Genomic DNA, 7,331 nt, shown 5'->3' on the forward strand with positions numbered 1-7,331 from the left:
CACTTCCGAGTGAATAAAACCTAAAGAAGTCCATTTAGACCCCAGCCGACTGCACACAGTCGACTGCGGTCTCAGGGGCTACACCCAGCGGGTGCACTTGGCGTGCCCCCGCTGACTAAGACTCAACTCGTCCGGTCTGCCCGGACCAGGTTAAGAAAAGCAAGCTGTTCAGACCCCAGTCGACTGCCAGCAGTCGACCGCGGTCTCGGGGACTACACCCAGCGGGTGCACTTGGCGTGCCCCCACCGGTTCGGATCCTACTCGACCGGCCCGCCGGAGTCGAGTGTAAGGAGTAGAAAAAAAAGAAAGAAGAACTCAGACCCCAGCCGACTGCCAGCAGTCGACCGTGGTCTCGGGGACTACACCCAGTGGGTGCACTTAGCGTGCCCCCACTGGTTCTGATCCCACTCGCCCAGACCGAGTGGAAGAGCGAAACTACCAAAAACAACAAAACACCCAGTGGGTGCTCTAATTCGACGCAAACAACAAGAGATTGTGCAGAAGAAGATTTTTCAAGAACAAAAACAATCGGAAAGTCTACTCACCTGGACATTGGCCCGAAGGGCGGCACTGGCGTCGTAGGCAGCCTGGCTGTTCTCGTGCACCGTCTTCACCCGCTCCATCATCATGTCAGCCTGTCGGATGGCTTCTGCAGCCGCTTCCGACTGGTTGTCCGGGACGGGGTAGCTGGTGAAAAAGTGTGCAGACGACCCAAGTGCGGCGGCTTGGAGCTCCGTGGCGTGGAGTTGGACAGTTGAAGGAATCACAGGTGCAGTCGACGGCGCGGGATGCCCACTCGACAAGGGTGCAGCAAACGTCACAGAGGCCCCGCCCGCATCTTCAGCTTGACGGACGGGTGGTGTTGTAGTTGGTTCTTGCCGAGCCACCCTGCCAGCTGCTACCTTCTTGCTCTTCCTGGGCTTAAGAGCCACATCTTCATCGTCATCTGGAAGATCAATGATGTTGGGTGGAGCTGCAAGGCAGATCATTCGACCCCAAGTGAATCACTCGAACGCAGTCGACCAAAGAATCAAGAACAAAATCACAAGAGTTTATACCTGGGTTAGAGGTTACCGCATCTTCCATTTCCTCGTCCCGGTACTGGAAAGAAGAGGTTCCTGACGTGGCAGCACTACAAAGACCCGTATTCAATCGGTTACGTCTAGTTAATCAAGTCGACGAAAAAGACAAGTCGGATGGTTACCCAGAGATAGTAGGAACGGTCACTTTGATCCTGGGCAAAGCTTTTGGCAGTTTGGAAGAGGTGGCTTTCGGCGCTGGAGGCGGCGCAAATTTGGATTGCTTTGGAGCCTTCTTAGTCGGCGTTGGGGAAGACGTCTTGTCAGGACCCCGACTCGATGTCACATCGAATCTAGCTTGTAACACCCCATATCACTTTGCGGCCTCACGCACGGCATCCCCACGGGTGTCTCCTTACCTTTGCCCGGGGCCGTTTGCGCCTTTTGGCTCACGTATATGATAGTGTCGCTAGCATCCATATGATAAAGAGCCCGGGCTGACATGACTAGTCGTAAACCCAAAGTGGCACAGTGCTTACAGGGACAGGCATCCATGACCCAGCAACGAACGTGTCGGTCATCAGCAAGTGGGTCCGGGCTGTAGCACTGGGCTAGCAGGACTCCGGTAAACCGGGCTGTAGCGGGCTAACAGGACTCCGGTACTCAATGCGTGACATTTCCCCGAAGGGACAGACACAGGAACGAAGAAGGACACATGCCGGCCAGCCTAAGTGTTCCAGAGCAGTAGCAAGCTACCATGGCTCAGTGTAACACTAGGAGACATTTCCCGGTAAGAGAGGCTACTAAGGATAAACAACTAGGTAGTCAGATCCCACACATACCAAGCATTTCAATCATACACACAATATGCTCGATATGTGCAAACACAACAAGGCATCACAACATGACTCTATGACACAAGTACTTTATTTAAGGCTCAGAGAGCCATACATAACATACACAAAGGTACGGGTCACACGACCCAGCATTCAAGTCATACAGTCATACAAACTAGCAGCGGAAGTAACTTGTCTGAGTACATACAACTAGTAAAATAAAAGAGGCTTGAAAAGCCTAGCTATACTACGTGGTCCTTCACAAGCTCAGGATCACCACCTGGGCCTTAGCCTACTCATTGATGTCAACGTCTACGTAGAACCCATCAGAAGGGGTTGCAGCGTCTTCTGTAAAAATGTAAATTATAGCAACATGAGTACAAAGGTACTCAGCAAGACTTATATCAGATCCTACATACATGCATATTATCAAGAAGGGTTGGTGGAGTTATTGCAGCAAGCCAGCTTTGACTCTTGGCTAGGCTAACCTACGAGACTCCAACTTGAAATGATTTTGCGCACACGAGTCCACTACTCACCAATTCAATACACTACCGAGGATCCACCTCCGTCTTCCTACGGAAGAGCCATCCTCGGCACTCACACTTATCTTGAGGCTTTTAGTAGTTTCCATTTACTTGTCTATGAACTGTATAGGCAACCAAGTAGTCCTTTACCGCGGACGCGGCTATTCGAATAGATCATGTTAACCCTGCAGGGGTGTACTTCTTCATACACGCTCTCACCACTTACCGTCGTTTACACGACATGTACTCGGCAACCTTCAAGCGGAAGCCCAACGTGGGTGTCGGCCACGACCTACCTAACCACCTAAGCCTCCAGTCCAGGTTTATCGCCTATCCAGGTTCCATCCGCAGGGAGTCCGGCCGAGGTTTCCCATACGGCCCCGAACGATGTGAACAGGGTTCCCGAGATACCTAATGGGTATTCGGTACACCGTGCCACGTACCTACCGCATCACAGCCCACCCCTACGGTCAGCGCTGTCCACGGCCTCCAGTAGGCTACAAACACCAGAAACTACTTGCAACTCCTGGACGGAGAACTAGGGTGAATAAGAAGCCGAGAGGGTCCATTGGTTTCGGGCCCAATGCATGGTAGTAGCTGATTCTTAAATCACACATACAGATCTCAGTGCTTAAGGTCGGCTTCAATGAAACAACCCACCATGTACTCCTACATGGCCTCTCATCGATACCTTTATCAAATCGTGTTCACCACACCACTCTCATTACTGACATGAACATTTCACTCTAGCCCATCACCCAGATGAACCAGACCTGACACGACTCTAAGCATAGCAGGCATAGCAAGGTAGGAACAACACATACATATGGCTCAAACAACTCCTACACATGCTAGTGGGTTTCATCTAGTTACTGTGGCAATGACAGGTCATGCAGAGGAAATGGGTTCAACTACCGTAGCACACAGCAGTTTGAAACGCGTTGTCTTAATGCAGTAAAAGAGAGCAGGAGCGAGAACATGGGATTGTATCGATATGATCAAATGGTTGGTTGCTTGCCTGATGGTTCGATGCACTGATACGGTTCTTCGTTAGGGTAATCACGGTACTCCTCGGAGGCAGAACCTGTCGCAAAGGACACCGATACACAACCATCTTCAAACAATGTGCAACAATATGATGCATGCATGAAACATGGCAATATGAGTGTGTTGGGCTAATGCAACTAAAACCAGAAGGGTTTGAGCAAATTTGAATCAAGGATTCAAATTTCAAATTCAAATATGGCCTTTTAAGGTGCTTTTCCTTGTTCTGCTTAAAACATCAATTTAACTTGTTTGATCATGCATGAAAATAGTACAGATGGATAGATTGGATTTTTCTGATCATTTTTCATATATAATTTGTCCAATTTGGAGTTACAGAATAAAAGTTATGAATTTTTGAAGTTTAAATAATATTCTGGAATTTCCTGATTTAAATTAAATCCAGAAAACCAATTACTGCGTCAGCCTGACGTCAGTGTGACGTCAGCAGGTCAACGGAACAGGTCTGGGTCAAACCTGACAGTGGGTCCCGCATGTCAGGGTGATTATACGCTGTCAGGACCCCGACTCGATGTCACATCGATCTAGCCGGTAACACCTCATATCACTTTGCGGCCTCACGCACGGTATCCTCACGGGTGTCGCCTTACCTTTGCCCGGGACCGTTTGCGCCTTTTGGCTCACGTATATGATAGTGTCGCTAGCATCCATATGATAAAGAGCCCGGGCTGACATGACTAGTCGTAAACCCAAAGTGGCACAGACTTACAGGGATAGGCATCCATGACCCAGCTTCGAACGTGTCGGTCATCAGCAAGTGGGTCCGGGCTGTAGCACTGGGCTAGCAGGACTCCGGTAAACCGGGCTGTAGCGGGCTAACAGGACTCCGGTACTCAAAGCGTGACATTTCCCCGAAGGGACAGACACAGGAACGAAGAAGGACACATGCCGGCCAGCCTAGGTGTTCCAGAGCAGTAGCAAGCTACCATGGCTCAGCGGTAACACTAGGAGACATTTCCCGGTAAGAGAGGCTACTAAAGATAAACAACTAGATAGTCAGATCCCACACATACCAAGCATTTCAATCATACACACAATATGCTCGATATGTGCAAATACAACGAAGCATCACAACATGACTCTATGACACAAGTACTTTATTTAAGGCTCAGTGAGCCATACATAACATACACAAAGGTACGGGTCTCATGACCCCACATACAAGTCATACAGTCATACAAACCAGCAGCGGAAGTAACTTGTCTGAGTACAGACAACTAGTAAAATAAAAGAGGCTTGGAAAGCCTAGCTATACTACGTGGTCCTTCACAAGCTCAGGGTCACCACCTGGTCTTTAGCCTACTCGTTGATGTCAATGTCTACATAGAACCCATCAGAAGGGGTTGCAGCGTCTTCTGTAAAAATGTAGATTATAGCAACATGAGTACAAAGGTACTCAGCAAGACTTACATCAGATCCTACATACATGCATAGTATCAAGAAGGGTTGGTGGAGTTATTGCAGCAAGCCAGCTTTGACTCTTGGCTAGGCTATCCTACGATACTCCAACTTGAAATGGTTTTGCGCACACGAGTCCACTACTCACCAATTCAATACACTACCGAGGATCCACCTCCGTCTTCCTACGGAAGAGCCATCCTCGGCACTCACACTTATCTTGAGGCTTTTAACAGTTTCCATTTACTTGTCTATGAACTGTATAGGCAACCAAGTAGTCCTTTACCGCGGACGCGGCTATTCGAATAGATTATGATAACCCTGCAGGGGTGTACTTCTTCATACATGTTTCCACCACTTAGCGTCTTCACACGACATGTGCTCGGCAGACTTCAAGCGAAAGCCGACGTGGGTGTAGACCACGACCTACCTAAACACTTAAGCCTCTAGTCCAGGTTTATCGCCTATTCAGGTTCCATCCGCAGGGAGTCCGGCCGAGGTTTCCCATACGGCCCCGAACGATGTGAACAGGGTTCCCGAGATACCTAACGGGTATTCGGTACACCCGGCCACGTACCTACCGCATCACAGCCCACCCCTACGGTCAGCGCTGTCCACGGCCTCCAGTAGGCTACAAACACCAGAAACTACTTGCAACTCCTGGACGGAGAACTAGGGTGAATAAGAAGCCGAGAGGGTCCATTGGTTTCGGGCCCAATGCATGGTAGTAGCTGATTCTTAAATCACACATACAGATCTCAGTGCTTAAGGTCGGCTTCAATGAAACAACCCACCATGTACTCCTACATGGCCTCTCATCAATACCTTTACCAAATCGTGTTCACCACACCACTCTCATTACCGACATAATCATTTCACTCTAGCCCATCACCCAGATGAACCGGACCTGACACGACTCTAAGCATAGCAGGCATAGCAAGGTAGGAACAACACATACATATGGCTCAATCAACTCCTACACATGCTAGTGGGTTTCATCTAGTTACTGTGGCAATGACAGGTCATGCAGAGGAAGTGGGTTCAACTACCGTAGCACACAGCAGTTTGAAACGCGTTGTCTTAATGCAGTAAAAGAGAGCAGGAGCGAGAACATGGGATTGTATCGATATGATCAAATGGTTGGTTGCTTGCCTGATGGTTCGATGCATTGATACGGTTCTTCGTTAGGGTAATCACGGTACTCCTCGGGGGCAGAACCTGCCGCAAAGAACACCGATACACAACCATCACCAAACAATGTGCAACAATATGATGCATGCATGAAACATAGCAATATGAGTGTGTTGGGCTAATGCAACTAAGACCAGAAGGGTTTGAACCAATTTGAATCAAAGATTCAAATTTCAAACTCAAGCATGGCCTTTTAAAGTGTTTTTCCTTGTTCTGCATTAAACATCAGGTTAACTTGTTTAATCATGCATGAAAATAGTACAGATGGATAGATTGGATTTTTCTGATCATTTTTCATATATAATTTGTCTGATTTGGAGTTACAGAATAAAAGTTATGAATTTTTGAAGTTTAAACTATATTCTGGAATTTCCTATATTAGATTAATTCTAGAAAATCAATTATTGCGTCAGCCTGACGTCAGTGTGACGTCAGCAGGTCAACGGAACACGTCCGGGTCAAACCTGACAGTGGGTCCCGCGTGTCAGTGTGATTAGATTAATTAAAGTTCAATTAAAACTAAACCTGTTTAATTAACAGGGCTGGGCCCCACCTGTCATTGACTCAGGGGAGTCAACTAGGGCCCACCCGTGGTCAAACCCGGGTCGGCTGCACCGGCGTTTAGCCGCCGGCGAGCCCGACGCGGCGGCGGAAGTGGTTTTGGCCGTTTCGGCCACCAAATGGGTCGCGGAGACCACCGGAGTGGAGCTGAGGACGAGCCGCAGCTCTTGGTGGAGTCCGTTGGGGTCGGGGTGGCCGGAGTTGGCGCCGGCGACGACTTTGGCGGCCACCGGGGTTCGGCCGAAGACGAACTTGACGCTAGAGGGGTCGGTGAGGCTCGGGGAGTGGCTAGCTAGGTGCTAAGTGACACGGTGAGCATGACGGACACCGTGGAGTGGCTGGAGGATGACCGGGAGCACGTCGGCGACGAGCTCCACGGCGGTGGGTGCGGTTGAGCTCCGGGAGGTCGCTACACGGCTCGGGAGCAAGAACGGAAGGGAGGGGAAGATGGCTAAGCTCACACTGAGTGCGACAAAGCCCTTGGTGTGGCCGGAGATGGACCGGAGCGACGACGGCGTTGAAGGGGATCTCCGGCGACGGCGGTTCGGGCGAGGTTGTTGCGGTGGACTCGGGCGTTGCGAGCGCTCGGGGCTCGGCTTGCTCAATGGAGTGGACAGCGGCGGAGCTCCTGGACACGATGAGAGGACGCACGGGCGGCGGGGAGCACGGCTACGACGAAGGCACGGCGATGGTGGCGTCGGTCATGGCGGGGGAGCGCGAGGGGGAGGAGCTGG

The sequence above is a fragment of the Triticum dicoccoides genome, chromosome 4A, assembly GCF_002162155.2.
Source record: "Triticum dicoccoides isolate Atlit2015 ecotype Zavitan chromosome 4A, WEW_v2.0, whole genome shotgun sequence".
Lineage (NCBI taxonomy): Eukaryota > Viridiplantae > Streptophyta > Magnoliopsida > Poales > Poaceae > Triticum > Triticum dicoccoides.